The sequence below is a fragment of the Neofelis nebulosa genome, chromosome 3 (genome assembly GCF_028018385.1).
Source record: "Neofelis nebulosa isolate mNeoNeb1 chromosome 3, mNeoNeb1.pri, whole genome shotgun sequence".
NCBI classification, from domain to species: domain Eukaryota; kingdom Metazoa; phylum Chordata; class Mammalia; order Carnivora; family Felidae; genus Neofelis; species Neofelis nebulosa.
The window spans coordinates 31,420,725-31,441,483 of NC_080784.1; the positions used below are offsets into that span (position 1 = coordinate 31,420,725).

General features: G+C 38.5%; 1 long non-coding RNA gene across 2 annotated transcripts in view; it reads right to left on the reverse strand.

Moving 5' to 3' along the window:
* Nucleotides 1-18,640: 18,640 nt before the first annotated feature.
* Nucleotides 18,641-20,759, reverse strand: part of LOC131506543 (uncharacterized) — a 235,300-nt gene continuing 233,181 nt past the window's right edge. For both annotated transcript variants that reach the window (XR_009259014.1, XR_009259012.1), the window contains one exon: nucleotides 18,641-20,298. This is a non-coding gene — a long non-coding RNA (uncharacterized LOC131506543). The remainder of the gene's footprint in view (nucleotides 20,299-20,759) is intronic.

Sequence of the window (20,759 nt, forward strand, 5' to 3'; positions counted from 1 at the left end):
AGAAAAAGAAGAGAAGAAGCCTCTGAGTGAAAGTGATGTGGGTGCTAGCGTCCTGTTCTGATCGTAGGGTGAGTCCGGCCCCTGAATCTAGGAGAGTCTCCCTAATCCAGGAGACTCCTACCAGGGGGCCAGTGGACTTAGTCTGTTTGGTTTTGTCCTGTTGGGAAAGGACCAGGGTTGTTGCTGTATTGTCTCATGTTCAGCCAGAGTTGTTGCTGAAGCAGTGAAATTGTCTTCATCTTTCAATAAGATGCAAGTTGTTCGTGTCAAGAATCTCACGGAAGCTTGTTTACTTGTAGCCAAGCCATCATTAGGCAAGAGAACACAGAAACGGAATTTTGTGTTAAGAAGAACCAGTCTTGCCTGCATTGAGAAACCTGACTCGTGGGGAGTCAACGAACCGATTTTTAGAGAGGTACCATTAGAAACGTGCTACAATTAGGTTGTCTGCTTTTGACCCCTGTTCCTTCCAACTTATCCTGCTTTTTGGATAAAAAGCTATTCCTTAAAGTTCTGTTTCTGTTTAGGAAATGATCATGAATACCAGTTGACTATTTAATATACCCTGTGGTATATATTTCCAAACTTCCATCAAATGTATTACCCTTTGATCTTCATTCCCCAAAGACTCAACTCTGATTCCTAACCAGACAAATGTTTGTTGGTCCCATCAGGGCCAGGTTATCCATAGATGAGGTTACCAATTAGGTAGTATGATTTCAGGTGGGCCCTGTAAGGGTTGTAGTCCCCAGATATTCTCTCATCCACTTGGATGCAGGCTGCAATGTCATTATTAGAATTTATTTATTCAGTCTCATATTTTCATATTGTTAAGAGTTGCTCCTTCACTAAGAGATATGCATTTCAAACCGTTAGCAGTTTACTCCGGTGTGAAGGATTTTTCCAAGAGCAGGTGTAATGAAAGAAAAGATCCAGAGAACACAAGGAGCTTGAGGTGAAACCATCACCGTATACAGGGCACCGTGTGTGTGTGTGTGTGTGTGTGTGTGTGTGTGTGTTTCAGATAGTCTAAAGCAAAACAAAACAAAATCAGTCTATTTTCCAACTTACTCAAAAATCGTAGGTTGATAAATTTCCACAACTAATTCACGAAGACCAAGAATCCAGGGGACAGTCTGTAAGCCAGATTGCTCTCTTATTTATGTTCAGAGGGAGGAGTACTTGGCCAGAGAGCTGTGATCTGTTATCTGTGCGAGTTTAGTAACTGGACAGCCTGGACTTTCAAGGATTATACTGCATTTCAAAGAGTCTGTCACATTTTCCCTACAAATACACTCGTATCTGTGGAACTACAGATGTCCACATGTGGAGATTGTTGAGATATAATATGTGGAAAATGCCAACACTACACTTGGAATAACCCTTTTAGTTATTTATCATCTACTCAGGAAGGCACATCATATACAGAGGTTTGTCTGCTGATCCTAGAGTCAGAGAAGGAGAAATGTTCTTTACTAGGGATGTGGAGAACGCACCATCTTTTTCTTCTATGCTTTCTCTCTTAGAGAAGAGTTCTATGAACCTTGTATCATGCTGTTTCTTAAAATCAAATTCCTTTGTCCTTGACCTTTGCCTGGGATCATGTTCCAGAAAATTCCGATAGTCATTCCTATGCTGTGAATAATCTTATTTCAATCGAATACAATCTCTCTTTCCTATTTCTTGCTAGTTTCACTCATCTATAATTCACAGTAGGTAATAACATTTCACATTCATAAATGCAGGTGTGCAAAGATGTGATTTTTTTTTAAAACTGAACTTAATGTAGCTGGTAAGTACCCATTGCCATTAGGTAGGCAAAACCTACCGGATACGAATTCAAACTGATTAATTCACTTCCAGTTAAAAACTGCATCTTTCTGCATCTGTTGACTCAATCCAGAAACTACTCTACTTTACTGTCTTTCCCTGGGTGTTATGTACATTTCAAGATGGTTGACTTATTCTGACTTATTGTCCTGGGATCAGATGAGGCTGTCTGGCCCACCTGCTACACTGTCCTCTTTGACCATCTCTGAGATGTAGCGTGTCTCATGTGGTCTTGGTAATGAATTTCTGACCCTGTTACATCTGCTGTAGTTATCTGAGACCCTGGCCTGGACCCCAGATGGCATTCTCATCACCTCAACCCAACAGAAAAGATAATTCTGTGCTCTTCTTTGGGGACTGGGGAATTCTCAGCAGCATCACTAATTTTTCCACCCCACATTGGGGTGCTCACATCGATGTCCTCACTCCCAGATACCTCCCTCAGCTTCCACTGGACTCCCTCAGTTCTTCTCTGAGGCCGTCAGTTCCTCAGGCTACACCCTGGGAAGCCAGGCAATGTGTTTTCTCTTCTAGAATGTCGGGTTTCTACCAAGGTTTACAGAATCCATCTTTAACTGTGAATTCATTCTAAGGTACCAACCAATTATTCCTGACCCTCTGATTCTTTCTTCCCATGAAGAATGAACCTTTGGATGAATCTTTGTAACTTGGGAGTAGGACACTGCTCTTTGATCATTACTCGTAATTCCTCTCTCTGTGGCTCATGCCTTAAAGGGTCTGCTGTCAGTCTTTCCTGCCCTTTGGAGCTTAATAAAGCTTTATAAAAAATTCTAGCTCCTACAGTAGAAGGACTTGCATTGATGGCTACTCTTCCAGCTATTTTCCAAAATGTCTGATTTGGTATGAGAAATCCAGTAATAATTTCTTTGTTTCTAACTATTTCTGACCTCCCCTGGGGGTGGTGCACACAGGAGAATTTGGGTTTTTTTGTGGCTACCATCAATAGGCTAAACTTCCTCTTCCCCTCCTCTCCTTCAAATCTTTTTCCAAGGCTCATTTCCATAAAAGTCACCATAAAATAGATCATTTTGTCACCTTGTATTTCTTCCATGCATTGCTTGTTACATTTATTAATTTGCTGAGGTCACTTAATTTAAAGATTGCAGCCCTGTGAAAGGCAGAATGCCCTGGATGATTAAGGAGATGGTTTTATTCAGACTATTGCATGAGTGAGACCATTCACTAATAAAGATTATCTCAAAATAGAGGAAGAAAACCTGGGGTTTACAGGTAAACAAAAGAGTCAGGAGGAAGGAAGGACAGACAGTGAGTCTTACTAGACTGGAGAAGAGGGTGGAGACTATTCTTATCTTGGAATAAGGGAAAGCATGGTAGTCATTTGTGGTTAGCCATTTCCCAGAACACAAAGGAGTGGAGGACTAAAGTTCAACGTTATCAGTCCCCATTTACTGCTCACAAAGAATACCACTCCCCTTCATTCTATCAGATTACCCAGTTTAAAAAAAAAAAGGCTTTTACAATCTTTTAGTAAAGCAGACAAATGTAAACATAAGCTCTTCTTTGAAAATCTTATAAATAAGCCCATTAAACCTTAGCTAGCGTTGACCAAGGTGAATAAAATTTCCTTTCCATGAACTTTCTACATCCATTCTGTCATTTTGCCTTAGAACAAAATCACTCTCTTTTTCTTTAACAGAAACGTGTCCTGCCCACCTTGCACACAAAGGTGTACATTTCTGCTGCTACCACTCCTGTTAGAGTCTCACTCACATATTATTTACCCTCAGTAACTTGCATTTCACAGAGAAAACTAGGAGGCAGATAACTGTGAACTGTGTGTCACACACCAATACTTTTCAGCAGATGAGCTGAGCTCATGAATATACATTCCACAGCTTCTCATAGCCATACACATCTTTATAATACTTCTCAAAATGAACATGTTCATTGGCAGACTCAAATGCATAGCTCCTCTTTCCCTCTGTAACACATAAAATAAAAGACAAAAAGTATATACACTTAAAATTATGCTTACATGTTAATGTTTCACTGTTCCATCTTTGAAATGATCTAGGCATTCAATTAATATCTATTAGTTAACTCAATTTAGTATAAATCTAAGCTTTTGGGCTTCCTAAAGATCTTGGAAATTATCTTCCTGCTGACATACTCTAAAACATAATGACTAGTAAAATAAAGTTTGTTATTACAATGACTTTGGTTAAATACAAATGTACAATTTTTCATATTTTAAACACTAACAATCTTAAATATTACTGGTACTGGCTTAATCAATCGGTAAACCTGTGTGAGTTCATGTAGAACACTTCCAAGTGGAACAAAAATCTACGTACCTATTATTCTTAAGCCTAATCAGAGAAGACATGCTGTTTTTATTAAACCAAAAATATTAAACCAGTCTTGTTTGCCAAAGCTTTATCTAAATTATGTGAACTTCAATTCCTAAGGCATATCCAAGTTGGTCTATAAAGATAATTTTTTAAATGTTTATTTATTTTTGAGAGAGACAAAGTGCGAGTGGGGGAGGGGCAGAGAACACAGAATCGGAAGCAGGCTCAGCACAGAGCCCGACGCGGGGCTCGGACCCACAAACCGTAAGATCATGACCTGAGCCAAAGTCGGGCGCTTAACCGACTGAGCCACCCAGGCGCCCCTATAAACATAATTTTTAATTCTAGCACATTAAAGTATTTGAGACTCAATTTCCTTAGTTTCTGGAAATATTAGGAATATTCAACGTGCATAAGTGCTAACTTATTGCTAAGCCATCAGAATCGAGCTCCTTTAAGAAATTTTATTTATAATCTGATTTAGTAATACCATCTTTAGGTAGAGAAATATTACATATCACACAATGAAAGATAAAAGCCTTTCTGAATTACAGATGCATAATCCTACAGGCATAGAGAGACTTTGTAGCTTCAATTCTAACATTTCAGCCATGAGTCAAGCATAAACACATAATTACAAAACTCACTGGTTCATATCAATGAGCTGTTTTCTTCACAGTGGGTATGAATCTTTAATTTATTTGAGCTCTATATAGACAGGTAGACAAAGAAAAGACTAACAAACCGGATTATTTGTTGTCTCTCACCCCAGAGAGGGATCTATATAAACCATTGATCTGTTTACAGAGATCACCAAATGGTCAAAACATGAAACCAAAGAAGCCAGAACCAGAAATCACCTAATACTCAAAAGGAATCGAAGTTAAATTCTTGCCATACTTCCAATGGACAGGAGTGCAGAAGAAGGCATCAGTCAGACTCACTGGCCTCTTGTTCTGGGTGAAGCAAAAGGGAATATAAAAGCAGGGTGCATGACTATCCAAGGACATGGCACCCAAACTGTGAAAAACAAATGTACTACAAAACTAAAGACATGATTTTTTTTTTCAAGCTATTGCAATAGGGATGACTGTCATTAATGAGGAACATTTCAAGGATGTTCTGGAGAGAAAATCTGTGAGGAAATGTGGGGTTTAATAGAGGTGAGTGAGTGAAGGAGTTAGGAGGAGAGATGGACAGTAGGTCTTACTGGATTCATGAGGTCAGGACGTTCTTATCTTGGAATATGCAAAGGCAGCATGGTCCTTTGTGGTTAGCCACTTCCCAGAATATAAAGGAACGGGGAGATTGCTTGACTGTCCAACCCCAGGGCTCAGATAAAGTTCAATACTATCACCACCTCATCTTCTGGTAGATCTAAACTGGTATGGGGGTTTAGGGATTAGGATGGGTGCGAGGGGGCAGAGCTATGCGATTTGGAAACAACACTCAAGTGATTTTGATTACAATACCTCCTGATGAAAATCTCATCCTGTAATTTCCCTCAGGTCAGAAACACATGGTCATCTCCCTTTGTGACAGTGGGAAAGTTATTGAATTTCCTTCCCCATCTCTCTCCTAGTCAGCAAAATTAGAAGGTTGTAAACAAGCACAGTGATGTTCACTGTATATTTATCCAAAGGAATAAAAGGTTGAAAACAACCTAAATGTGTGTCAGTGGGGTCATGAATATCTAAAATGTTTTGTATTCGCATGGGATACGGCATGGCAGTTTAGATATCTTAATTTGATTTACATACATCATCACAAATAGATCTTAAATTTATAATGTTAAATAATGAAGAGAATGATACCAGCAGTGTATTACTTACATAAATGTAAACTCACAATTCAGAAACAATACTATGTATAGTGAGTGTAAATATATACATATAAATGAGAAACTATTTTTGAAATAGATGGGAGCTGGGCCGGCCAATTCCTAGCCACTAGCCACATATGGCAAGCAAGCACTTGGAATTCCACTCATCTGAATTGAGATGTGTTATACCTATAAACTGCATACTGGTTTTGAAGGCTTATTTTATCTAATTTTTAATTTTTTTAAATGTTTATTTATGAGAGAGAGAAAGAGAGAGAGAGAGGGAGTGCGAGCAGGGGAGGGGCAGAGAGAGAGAGAGAGAGAGAGAGAGAGAGAGACAGAATCCGAAGCAGGTTCCAGGCTCCGAGGTGTCAACACAGAGCGCCATGTGGGGCTCAAACTCGGGAACCCTGAGATCATGACCTGAGCTGAAGTCAGACACTTAACTAACTGGGCCACCCAGGAACCCCTTGAAGACTTATTTTTAAAAAAGGAAGTAAAAATAGCACATTAAAATTGTTTTATGTTGATTTCCTATTGAAATGATATTTGGGATATATTGGGTAATAATTTAAGACATTATTAAAATTAATTCCACTTTTTTGTATTATTTTTTCTTTTTAAAATTTGACTTGTAGACATTTAAAATTACATTTGTGGGGGTGCCTGGGTGGCTCAGTCAGTTAAGCATCTGACCTCGGCTTAGGTCATGATCTTGCAGTTTGTGGGTTCGAGCCCCGCGTCGGGCTCTGTGCTGACCGCTCAGAGCCTGGAGCCTCCTTCGGATTCTGTGTCTCCCTCTCTCTCTCTCTGCCCCTCCCCCGCTCACACTCTGTCTCTCTCTCTCAAAAATAAATAAACATTAAAATAATAATAAAATTACATATGTGGCTCACATTATATTTCTAGCAGACAGTACTGGACTAGAAATTTACATCTCAAGCCCAGCACTGGTTACTCCCAAGAGAAGGGGAAGCAAGAATCCCTTGGGGTGATATTTAACAAGGTCTTTCTTTCAGTAAGTTTAATTGTATTAAAGATAAATTGGGATGAGCACTGGGTGTTGTATGGAAACCAATTTGACAATAAACTTCATATATTGAAAAAAAATAAAAATAAAAAAATATAAATAGACTTAGAAGCACATATGAAAAAAAATATTGCTAATTCTGAAGTATGAGAGTAAAGATGATTGCTATTCATGCCATTTTGTCTATGATGTCATTTTAATTTCTAAAGAGAAAAAAAAAATGTTGGACTAAGTCTCCAAAATCTTGCATAGCTCCCACTTCTGTGTTTGACTAGATAAAAAGAACAGTGCACTGAAGTTTATTCAAAACTAGCTATGTAGCCTTAGGTAAGTCAGCTAATATTTTTGTCCCTCATTTTTCTTTTCTATAAAATTGAGTGGTTGAAGAGAATCTTCAAAGTCTCAAAAAACCCTGGTTTATTCTTTGTGCATGATTACAGGAGCCTTGTATGGCAAATATGTAATAAGTTATTGTGAAAATCCTTGTGTTTGTCAAAACAAATGTTTTTAATAGTGGCCATGACATTGACCTACCATATTCCGTCTAACTAGCTTGATGGATTTGGTATAAGCGTGATTTAATCACCCTGAAAATGTTGGGTTCTTTTTCATTTCTTTATTTTTCTGCAAAGAAATTTGCATCAGGAAACTCAGTGCAACAGACTAGTCTGCAGAAGTTGTTGATATTATGTTAATGCTATATAATGTTGATGACAGTACTTAGGGGTAAGTATGTATTCACCTTTCCCTTGACTCTCTATAAAGTATTTGGGCATGGCTAAAAGTTTGAAAAAGATGCTTTAACAGATGTATTGACTAAAGAAATGTATAGTATTATTGCTTATTATTGTTTTTAAGCTGTTTCAAAACACAGGTAGGTTCTCTTTATATGTAATAATTATTTTTCTTTATAATATGTCTTTCCCAAAGCTACTAATTATAGCTTCCTATCTAAATGGGAGAGAGAGAAAATGACACCTCCCGCTTTTGTTGCTTTTTCTCTTTATATTTCCTAATTAATCACTTTTTCCTTATTTTTATTTATTATTTTCTATTTTTTAAAGTTCATTCATTTATTTTGAGAGAGACAGAGGGAGCATGAGTGGGACAGGGGCAGAGGGAGAGGGACAGAGGGAGAATCCTATGTGGGCTCCGTGCAATGTGCAGAGCATGATGCAGGGCTTGAACTCACAAAACTGTGAGATCATGACCTGAACAGAAATCAAGAGTCAGATGCTTAACCGACTGAGCCACGCAGGCACCCACATTCTTTACTGTTTAATGAGTATTCAGCTTGGCGATACTGGGTCACTGTTCAAAGATATGTAAATATGAAAGCCAGACAAGAGTAGAAAACTTAAATACAGCTCATCTTATAATAATTTTTATCAAAATATGCTCAAAGGAGACTATCTGGCAAGATACGGAGTCTATGTCTTCTGGGCAGTTCACACAAAAAGTAAAGAATAACTTTTTGTTAAGAGCTCTAAGACAAATTTTTCTTTTCAACAGACAGAAAATCAAATTATAACTTTTCATAAATATATTTGACAGGAAAGAATACACAGAAAATTTTTCTTCTGGATAAACCCATCAATACCAATGCAACTTTCATAAAAATTTTAGGGCATTTTATTTCTTCTTTTCAGACTCAGGTATTACAAAGCAAGGGAAATAAAAGTATCTTCTCTGTAAACTTTCTACACCTTTCTGCATCCATGTAATATTTGTCTTTTACCATCCTCTTCAGGTTTTGAATTCTGGAATAACCAGATAATTTAAGGAAAAAAGTATATATGTGTGTGTGTGTGTAAGTATATATAAGTGTATATATGGAGGGTTTTTTCTTAAATATATATATATACTTAAATATATAAATAATATGTATTTATATATTAATATACATTTATATATTAATATAATAAATATAACTATAGAAATAAGTATATATTTAAATAATAAATATATATTCTTAAATATATAAATATATATATATACTTAATGTTAATTATTTACTTCGAGAGAGAGTGTGAGAGTGAGTGCACAAGTGGGGAGGAGCAGAGAGAGAAGAAGAAAGAGAATTCCAGGCAGGCTCTGCATAAGGCTTAATCCCACAAACCGTGAGATCATGACCTGAGCTGAAATCAAGAATCCGAGGTTTAATAGACTGAGCCACCCAGGTGCCCCAAAACTCTTTATCTTGATAAACAAAAACACAGTCCATTACTTTGCCTACAAATGCATACTTCTCTGTCACCATTGTTCTCGGTATAGTATCAAAGTAACTAACTTCTACTTCATAGAGAAAATTAGAGGGTAAATAAGAGCTGTCTGTCATATATAAGCATTTTGGCGAACTCGCAAAGCTCATGAATACACATAACACACATTTCACAGCCAATACTTCCCTTCTACCTGTTCCTACGGTGGAAAAACTAAACATATTTATTAATGTGACCCGAAGATATAGGAATTCCACATCGCACAAACACAGAAGCAAAGTATATACACTTACAATTATGTTTAATATCTGCGCTTTAAAATGTAAACAAACATACTAGAGGCGCCCGGGGGGCTCAGTCAGTTAAGCATCCAACTCTTGATTTCGGCTCAGGTCGTGGTCTCATGGTTCGTGGGTTTGAGTGGGCTCTGCGCTGACAGTGTGGAACCTGCTTAGCAATCTCTCTCTCTTCCTCTTTCTCCCCCCACTCACGCTTTTTTTCTCTCCCTCTCTCAAAATAAAATTAATTAAAAATGAGATAAAATGTAAACCTACATAAAATTATCTGGGTGACCAGTGATTATCCATTAATTAATTTAATATCAGTCTAAAGTTTTATGTTATCTAAGGGTCTTGGATATTATATTCAAGCTAATACACTATAAATATGATTCCTGATGATATGAAAATTTCAGAATAAAGACTCAAATTAATTGAACACAAAGTAACATTTTTATAGTCTTAAGTATTATGTAGGAGTAACATTAGCTTTTTCTTGATAAATAGTCCAATATAAAATATTTAGAACTATCAGATTAACAGAAAACACGCTTTAATCTTATAAAAACAAAATATTCTCTTGTATTTTATGCTGATAAAATTTGGGGGAAAACTATATAAGTGAATGGCTTTCTTTCTTAAACCTGAATTATTAAGCCAAGGATTCATTTTAATTGTGTTAACTTGTAATTCTTATATGAAAATATTTTTGAGCTGGTGTTTTCTGTGAGAATTTTTTTCTTAAAATTCCAGCATATTTTAAATTTATAAGATCAATTTCCTCATTTTCTGGGTATTTTAGAAATATTATCTCTATGAATCCATATAAACAGAGCTCCCTTAATTCAAGATACATTATAACCTAATTTATTCAACCCTTTGGAGGTAGAAAAAAGTTTCATACCAACAACAAGAATTAAAAGTCTTCCTGAATTACAGACATACACACACACGGAGTGTTTCTCATTTCAGGTATAGGTCAAAGTCAACACTGAAACACAAAAATTCACTGTCTGGAGTTTTTCTCTTCCTCAGTGGCCACAAAATTCTTAATTGGTTTGAACTCACAAATAGACAAACAAGTGACTAAGATTGGAGTCTATGTTGTTTCTCATCTAACAGCAAAAAGATCTATATCATCCATTCCACAGAGATCACCAAATGGCCAGATCATAAAACCAAATTCCCAATCATGGCTGCCGCCAAATATTGAATAACTTGTGAGCTGTGTGTGTGGTAGAGAAAAAAACCAAACCATGAAATTAATAGAAAATGGGGAGAAAACCTAGAAAGTCAGCAAGTTTAAAAATCTATTGCCCCCTGGAAGGAGCAAAAATGGAAAATAAAGATCCAATTTCCATGCTTAAACAGCTCACTTCTCCAGGAATGCATTTTACTTGGCTCTGGCAGTGAGACCCCTTGGATATCTTGGTGTGGCAAAATTGGTGTACTAAATATCTTTGTTGGTTGACTCTTTTTTAAGTTTATTTTTATTTATTTTGAGAGAGAGAGAGAACACAGAAGCCAGGGAGGGGCAGAGAGAGAGAGGGAGAGAGAGAGAGAATCCCAAGCAGACTCTGTGCTGTTAGAATGGAGCCTAACATGGGGTTTGAACACATGAACCAAGAGATCATTATCTGGGAAGAAACCAAGAGTCGGATGCTTAACCAACTGAGGCACCCAGATGCCCTGGTCAGTTGACTTTTTTAAAAAGCTTTTTATTGTGGAATATTTCAAGCATATACAATATGGAAAAGATAGTATAATGATATCCATGTACTATCACTGAGCTTTGGCAATTATCATGACAATATTCTTTCACCTAAATCCACACCCACTTTCCCCTACTCTCTTGATTATTTTGAAGCAAATCTTATACATGATATTTCATTGTTCTTCATATGTCATATCACAGTGTGTATCTGAAAAAAATAATTATTTAAACACACACACACACACACACACACACACATTAACATTACTGAATCCTACCTCTGCCCCTGTAATTTGCCAGGTACTGTATCATCCAGTATCCAGCAGCCTTTAAAGATCACTAATGGGGCTTCAACTATGTCTTATACATAGTTTGTTTGGATCAGAATTTAAGCCAGGTCCACACATTACATTTGGTTGATACATTTCTAGTCTCATTGAATCTATAGATTCATCTTCTATTTCTTTTTTTCTTTTTCTTTTCCCTTTTATTTGTTGAAGAAACTGAGTCATTGATCCTTTGAATTTTTCCATATTCTGGATTTTGTTTAATATAGTTCCCCTTGATTTTCTATAAATTAGTAATTATAGCTAGATATTTGATTAGATTCAGTTTGGATTTATTGGCAAGAATTCTTCAAAGTTAAATTGTGTTCTTCCATCAGGATGTGCTTTGTCCCTTTTTTTTTTTTCCTGCTAAAACCGATCAGTGGGTTCAGATGTCTGCTTGAAACTCTCATTATTAAGCTACCTTTTAGCTCTTTATCTAATGATTTTAAGTCGATCAATGCTAAATACATTATTTCATTAAGGATTGCAAAATGGTGGTGCTCTAACATACCTTTACGATTTATTAGCTGGAATAGTTCTATTAGGAATGAGGGGTTTTTTGAACAAGGAAGTGACGTAATCAAAATTGTGCCTTAGGAGAATAAATCTGATGTTGGTATAAAAAATGGGTAGAAAGGTGAGGTACTAGGGACAAAGGTAGAATTCAGGATTCTTATGAGTCGTCGCTGTAAGGGGCAATGGGTGATGTGAAAAAGGTACACAGGAAGGACGAAACTGACAAAAGAAATTAGAGCTGGCCACTGGCTGACCAGTGAGAAGGAAGCTGGTACCTGGAGAGGTGTCGGTGCCACCAACAGTGACAGGGAGGACTAGCAGTTTGGAGAGGGGAGAGACAGTGCATATAACTGAGTCTGTTCTCATCTCTGTTAACACAGGCCCTCTCCCCCGCTGCATTTTCTGTTGCTTTGGGCAGTCTGATTTTTAAGAGCTGCGCAGTGATTTCTGTCAATTCCCTCAGGGACCTCCTTCATGATCTAATATTTCTCACCATCTGGAAGTGGAAAGATTTCCAACATTTAACCAGAATTTTTATTCTCTGCTTTTTCCTCTCTGAGCTGCAAACACAATCATTTCGGGGGTTTATGGCTCGGCATTTTGATCTTTTCAAGTTTGAGGGACCCCTGTGATGACTCAGCTGATTTGGAATTCAGAAGGTTGTCTCGGAGGGTCTTTTAAATATATAAACAAGGGCCTTTTATTCCATTCCACTGCCCCTACTTAACCTTTTTTTCTACCCCCTTAAAAGATTCTTCTCCCTCCTGTGTTCTTCAATTACTGAGCTGTCACTTCCAAGCTTGGCTTCCTGCTCAAGTAACCTATGTGGACAGTATTTAGTTCTGTGGGTCTTTGCCCATAAATCACTCTCCTTACTTTCTAATCATATACGTTCCTGTTCTTTCAGCTCCCTTGAGTTAATCTATATTGTTCTGGCATCAGTGTGCCCAGGCTTATATTCAGGATTCCTGAGCACTTATCAGACACTGAAAAAGAGATTTTTTTTTTTCTTTTTCCTCCATTTGATCACTGTTCCATTGGCCTCTGTTGCATTGCTTGCCAATCCATTAATTCTTTAATGTTTATCAGTCTTCTTCCCTGATACTGGGAAAGTCACATTCAACCTAAGAGCATAGAGTTCAGAAATGAAGAAAGAGTTTACGCCTGCTTTATTCTGTTTGTACCGCTGCTTGGTTGAGACATTCAGTTCACAGAAATGTCATTCCAGTTGGATCACAACATAAATAATAGACATTTTTTCTTAAATGCTGGATAGACATTGAATTTTTTTTAACAGGAACCTTTAAAAAGTTACAATAGTGGAGGTGGATACATAAAATTCTTATTTAGAGACTCTCTTGAAAAGAAACCCTTTTTAATAATGAATAATAAATCCCAAACCAATCTATCTAACCAATCTACCAATGCACATTGAATTTTATTTAAATGGGATGCGAGTCTGGAAGACAGCCCTATTTTTATTTCAAATATCTTTTTTTTTTTTAAAGTAACATTCATACCATAGCGGAGTATGAATTAATGCCCATCAGTGGGATTTTTAAGAATGAAGGACAGAACAGGAAATAAATTGGCTACTTACCTTTCATGGGACATCGCTGCTTTTTTTTTTTTTTAATTTTTTTTTAACGTTTTTATTTATTTTTGAGACAGAGAGAGACAGAGCATGAACGGGGGACGGGCAGAGAGAGAGGGAGACACAGAATCAGAAGCAGGCTCCAGGCTCTGAGCCATCAGCCCAGAGCCTGACGCGGGGCTCGAACTCACAGACTGCGAGATCGTGACCTGAGCTGAAGTCGGCCGCTTAACCAACTGAGCCACCCAGGCGCCCCAGGGACATTGCTGCTTTTGAAGAGAAAAAGTATCAATAGCATGGTAGACGTGGCTTACGTTTTCGCGCAGTCAGTGTGGTGCCCTGTCCTTTGTCCCTCACAACTAGCAGAGAAAGGCAGTCACTGAAAAAGATGGCTTTTACTATTTGGAACTGGCCCAGAGCTCAGAAATGGTGAGGAATTATGGGACATATTTCATGATTGCTCAAACTGTAAAGGAACAATTTGTGTGTCATCATATCCATCTTTGGGGGAGTCTATAAAATAGACTGAGTAACCTTTGAAACCTCTGAAAAAAATGTGGTGGCCCCTTCTATCCCACAATCTCTGAGAGAAGCCAGACCATCCACAGCAGTTTACAGCTAAAAGCTCAGCCCATGGGATGCGTCAGGTGGGAGCTGGCCCCACCTGACCTCTGGGATGGAGATGGGACACTGTGTCTCTAGTTCCTGTTTGGGACAATAAACATGTTACAATGAGTCAGATCGTAGAACTAACACTGAGTCAAAGTTTTCTGTACACCTGGCCAAGTGAGGCCACCACCGAGGCAGCAGGGCTGATCTGAAGCCTCACGGGCTGTGTGCAGTACCCTGGTGTTCAAAGCTGGAAGTCTTGCTGATGCGTGGTTGAGTCCACTATAATTTGTGCCCTGTTAATATTTTGGAAATCGCCCAAGGAAAGCACTCCTTGCCAAGGTCACAGGAGAATGCATGCTCAAAGTTAGAGTAACCTCTGAACTATTCAGTTCTGCTCATTCAAAAAGATACTTGAGGGGCACCTGGCTGGCTCCGTCAGAGAGCATGCAACTCTTGATCTCGAGGCTGTGCATTTGAGCTGCACATTGGGTGTAGCGATTACTTAAAAAAAAAAAAAAGATATTTTAGTGTTATTAAATTAGACTTCAGAACTTCCACTTTATAATATATGTGTATATAGTTCTTAATTTACCTAAGCTCTCTAGAGTTGATTGACCCAGTTAATGAAGAGTAGTTATCTGGTTGGTGGGGAATTCTTTTTTCTGCCTGGTATGTGTTAGTAAGTTGTGAACCTAACAAGGTGATCTTTCTGAAATGTGTGCTGGGTGGCTCATGTTTTTCTTGCTAAATCCAAAGTTGAACAGGGCCATATGTAAGATGAGAAGCTCCAAATAGGTCTTATAGAATGAAACGTCCCACCCCCTATCCATTGAAATCCAGTGAAATCTGGCTAAAATGCACCCCCCAGGAAGCCGATAAGGGGTGAAGAAATCTCTTGAGGAGTATATATGGAAGAGTAGATAATATGTTGTGAACAAGTAGCAATGGGTGGTTTTAGCTCCATCTTGTTGCTGGAAATCAGGAAGGAAGGAGACAGTATGAGGTGGGGCCATTTTCCTCTCACCCATTCCCGTGCTTGTCACTTCAGATCTCCACCAGATTGTCCCACAGAACCCAAGGCTGTTTCCCTGATTTGCCACTAGAAACCCATACTAAAAGCATAGAAAAACTCCTGTTCCTTGAGTGAGAAACCTCCAATAGCCCAGCTATTCTCTCCCTTGAAATAAACTTTCCAACTCAATCACTGACCGATAATGATTGATTTTACTCTTATCCCACTTGCTTTTTCTGAGATGATAAGCCCTATGAGGCTGAATCTGAAACTCTCACAAAATCCTCTCATCCTTCAGTCTTAAAGGCCTAAATGAATTGAAGAAATGAGATGATCATGTGAGTAACCCAGATGATGACTTTGTGGTTAGGCCAGGAATGGTGGTATGGGATGTATCATATAACCCTAAAAGGGGGTGGGGGGGGGGGGAAGAAAAGATCAGATTAGTGGCCTGAGTGTTAATTTTGCTTTTCATAGTGTAGCTGGACAAAAAGCCCATGATGAGAAGGATGGCCTTCCAGGACTTTTCATGACCTGCTTAGCAAAATGGTCTGGAAATAGAGTCTGGCCCCAGCAGGTACCTGTTAAAAAGATACCCCAGAGTCTGAAAATGCCTGAGATATGTTAAGTTTGTGACTCATCAGTAATGAACTGCAGAGACAATTAGCCAAATTCATCTAATTTGTTGAAATTCACAGCTCGGATTTTAATTTGCGAGTAGAGTATAGCTGCCGATGTGCTGCCTTTCGGTGTCTGTGAAACCTTTAGCATAATCTCTTCTCTGTAATAATTTTGAAAGCACTGTGTTGAGACAAAAGGCCTGCCACTTCAGTGGGCGGTTGCATCCATGCTCAATACGGTGCTCATAAAATAATGGAAGATCCAGGCAAACAAAAGGACCCTGCAGACCACTGGGAATAGCTTCACTCCATCTGAGAGTGACCACGTCAGGCCACGTTGGGTTAAAATGCAGTGCAGACATTCAGTTAGGTTAGTGGCAAGTGATGCTTGTGCGTTAGGACCTACACTGTCCACGCTACAAAATGACAAGTTCTCCAAGGCTCAGCCGTGACACCTCAGAAGAAGCATTCTTCTTTGAAAATGTACTCTCTTAGCATTGCTTTTGCCTTTCTCTGTAATTCTTTTGGAAGTTTCAGCACCACGCACATAATCACTACGTAAGGGAAAAGGCAAGGCAAATTGCATTTTTTTCCTTATGTTAAATATAAAAAGGGAGATTCTTCATGTTCTAAGAAACCAAACTGTATTTTACTATCTTTGTTTCAGTCATTTTTTTATTTTTCACATTTAATTTTAAAGCCAGTATACTTGACATGCAATGATGTATTAGTTTCAGGTGTACATGATAGTGATTCTATAGAATCTATAGATTATTCTATACATTAGTAAGTGCTCATCATGGTAAGTGTAGTCTTGTAAATGTACACCTGGGTGAAGGGGTTTTCAGTCATTTCGAACAATTCTCAAGATCTTGCTTGGTGTGACCCTTGAAGTTTCCCTCCATGTACAGACTTTTTATAATATAAATTTATAATATAAACTTTTTATAATATAAAACTTTTTATAAATACAATATAATATAAAGAGTTAAGGTTTTGATGGCTGCTAGCCACAAGATCATAAGATAATTTTTGCTTGGCGTTGACGTACCACTCTTTCTTACAGGGTACGTATATGTATGTTTTTGCATTTTGTTTGTTTGTGTTTGAGTGTGTAGGGTTTCATTTATATGACTTTATAGGTACACAAATATCCAGACCAGTATGACGTAAAATGTGTTCTCCACCCCTCTCAATCTGTTGCATATGCCCCTACGTCAATTCGGCCACAAAACCACTAGGTTTTTAAAAAATAGATACTGGTTGCACCAACAGTGAGGAATATATAGGGTTATAAATATAGGGTTTCCCTCAACAAACTTATCAGGTAATTTGCAAAATTAAAACAAGTGTCAGACCAAATTCTCACACACAGATCATCATTTACTAGCAAACAGGCAACCTAGCAATTCACAGAACCTCAGAGCAAAGTGCCAATGGTCCCAGCTTGCTCAGGATTGTCCTTGGTCCAGGAAGCATGGAACTCATCAGTCCAGGAAACTCCTCAGTCCCAAGCAAACCAGGACCTTCGGTCCTCCTAGATATCCTCTCTCCTTTTAGATGCCCTGACCATACCCTGAATGACCGATTTACTTGTGGCTGATGAAAGAATTCTGAAGCGAGATTCGTCAAGCTTATAACTGACTCTTGTCTGGATGCAGGACAACTTGAGAATACAGGCTCAGGTGCCCTTTTCAAGGGTAAATTTAAAGAATCTGCAATATTCCTGTACCCTTTTTATGCAAATGTGGAGTGTCCCTAAATTATTTTAGCCTAACCATGAAGCTTGAAAACCATTCATTTCATCATGGAGAACTTATTTCTGGCACCTATTATGCTAGGTGATTAGTCATTACTTTAACCAAAGAAATCCATTTCTAATACTCAGTTGTTCTATTTCAAAAAACCTGTACTATTGATCACCAGAGCGGTTGTAGCTTCTGGTTTTCTGGTTACAAGTTTGCTGACTGCCGAGAGGGTGGATTAAAACTGACACCCTGCATTTATATGACACTGTATATGATCGGATATTTTAGGGTAAAGAACAGTCATCAAAATATCTCATGTGTCAAGAAAACTGAAGGAAACCTGTAGACTGAAAAACTTAGGAAAGCATGCTTTCTAAGAACAGGAAATCTGAAGAACACTTTGCTAATGACTTTTTCAGAACATCGAGGTTATCTCTGTAACAATATCAAACTTCAACAAAAAGAAAGGGAAGACCCTTCCCCTGGAAGTTATGTGATTAAAGTAAAATGTACACCATTCTAGTAAAAAGTCGACCTACTAGACAAAGTTTGGGGACCAGGACTTGAATTCGAGTCCTTTCCTTACCTCTTGGCAAGCTCTTTACCTTGGACAAGTTAACTTCAGTTTTTTTGTGGGGCACGTATTTCTTTTGTCATAACAAGTAGTTGATCTATAAGTCTCTTCTAAAGTCGAGATTATAATTCTAAGCGTTTGAATTTTTCATTTGAACTTTGAAGGAGATCATGAGCTTCTCTCGTGTTTTGCCAGTGTTAAGTAGAAATTTGGCTGACCTTCCTGCTGTTAGCTCTTCAACCACTGTCTTTGATGTCATTGGAAATGGCAGATGATTTCTCTGAGACAGGAATATAGCTATGAACATAGTGGTGTTTTGCAGATGCCACACATCTTTAAGTTGTCTGAGTCCTTTTGACTCCTAGGAATAGTGAGCATATCTTGGCCATTGAAAGAACCTCATACAAACATTCTCAGTGTGTGTTTACTTCATATTCAAAGACAATGCCCTAAATAGTCATTCTCTAGGAATGCAGATCTTACAGCTTTGGCATTAAATTTCTCTAAATGGAATTTTCTGTACAGATAAAGCACAAAACACAGCAAGCTTTGACTCTGAGGACATTTCCTTTGATAAAACACCCTCAAAAAAGTCTATGGGAATAATATTATTTAGCCCCTTGTTTACACGAGAGCAATGATCTTTACAATGCAAGGTGAAGCTATCCAGACCAATTTTTTTAAGAATGTTTCAGCTGATTTCTCAAACTGAGTGCTGCCTCATTCTGACCTCTAAATCAAGTGTGGCTGCACACTTCAGGGCACAAATTAGAGAACTGGCACCAGACTACAGCAGTTAGACTGCCGGAGGATCGATACAGGCCATTTAAGCACCGGGGCTGACTATGTTTCATTTTTGACACTCAAGTTTATGCTTATTGAGTGGGGGAGCTTTAACTCCACAGCAGCAATAAACTCATTAGGAAGTGTCAGCTGGGATTATAGTGCACGTTAAATAAATACCACCGGTGCTAAGACATAGTCTTCATTAACTCTTTAGTCGAGTATCGGAATGTGAAAGCGGTCTAAACCATTTTGGGTATGGCAGGCTTCGAGAACAATTTCTCTCTCTCATAGACTTGTCACGGTGCTTGAATTCCAATATTAGGAAAGAATGTCTCTGAATTTAGTAGACTTTTCTCTTCTCTAGAAACCTCTAACAAGATGATATGCCAACTAACACCTTTAAGAGGATTTGCTCGATGTGGTCTGAAAGCCAGCTCTTGGAATGAAAGTCTAATGAGGCATCTGGGAAACCTGCATTGGACAAACAGACCGACAGAAGGTTGTTTTAAAGAAGTATGATCTCTCCCTCAGAGCACATTCTTCAAAAGAGACGCTTTACCACAAGTTTTAAAGGCAATAGATTGATCTAACCCCTGGTAAGGCAATGATGAATGCAGTCAGAGGAAGCAAAAGGCTGGAGAGCAAACGCTGCAGAACTGCCCTGTGTGGATTGTACTTGAGTTCCTTCCGATCAATGGCTCAGCTCGGCCCCACCCCGGGTGCCCAGTCCCAGTCCTCACTTTTCCTGGCTACGTCTTTTTGATCCACAAGCGAAATGGGGTCACTGCAGAGGAAAGTGGTTGCTGCCCGAGATGAGCCTTGCCTGACACATTACCTCCACGAGTACTGCTTATTTTCCCATCCACAATGTTCCAGAGGAGTCAACGGAGAGCCACCTATAGCCTTGACTTTAGCCTCTGGGCCAAAATAAGTAAATCTGCCTCTTCTGAGTGGGAAATCTGTTAATATTTGTTGGTTAACTTTTAATCAATAGCTCCAAAATGTGACCCAGATTATCTTTTGTGGTCTATCTTTGCCAGATGGAACTCTTCATCTGCCTCTTTCCAGCCAGTTGTCCTCTCCTGCCTGTTTCCTCAAACGTCCTGCCTGTTTTCTCAGAACTGTTGTTAAGTATATCAAAATATATCTTACAACAGAGAACACTTATAAATATTGTTGGTCTTGTCGACTTCTTCATGTAGTTCACGTAAAATGCCTTAGAATTCTGGCAGGATCTGCAGCTTGGGGGCCCTCTGTGTCTTTCTCTATCATGTTTTCCTAAGACAAATTAGAAAGCTGGGTCATTAGGACAAAAGCAAGTTGTTTCATTACCCAGATTTTATTTCTATAACCAAGTGATTACCAAGAATCTACTAGGGGCCTAGAGAATGTGCCTGCTGAGCTCTGGGCTTCAGCCTTACTACTGAAGAATAATTCAAAGCACTCTTCTGGTGATAGTGTGCATGAAAACTTTAAAATATTTAACTGTCTCCCATAATTAATTGACCTGGAACATATCCCTTGTTCAATAAAAAAGTACTGAATTCTAATGAAAAAAGAATGAAGCCATTTACTAAAATGTTAATACATGTGAAGCACTTGGAAGAGAGCTGGTCCATAGTAAGTGCTTGGGGTGATTATTCTCCATTTGACCCCCCGCAACCCCCTGCCTCCCACTACTCATTCTCCCACCTTCTTCCTCCTGGTCCCTTTCCAGGAAAGAAAGGACGACATCACGC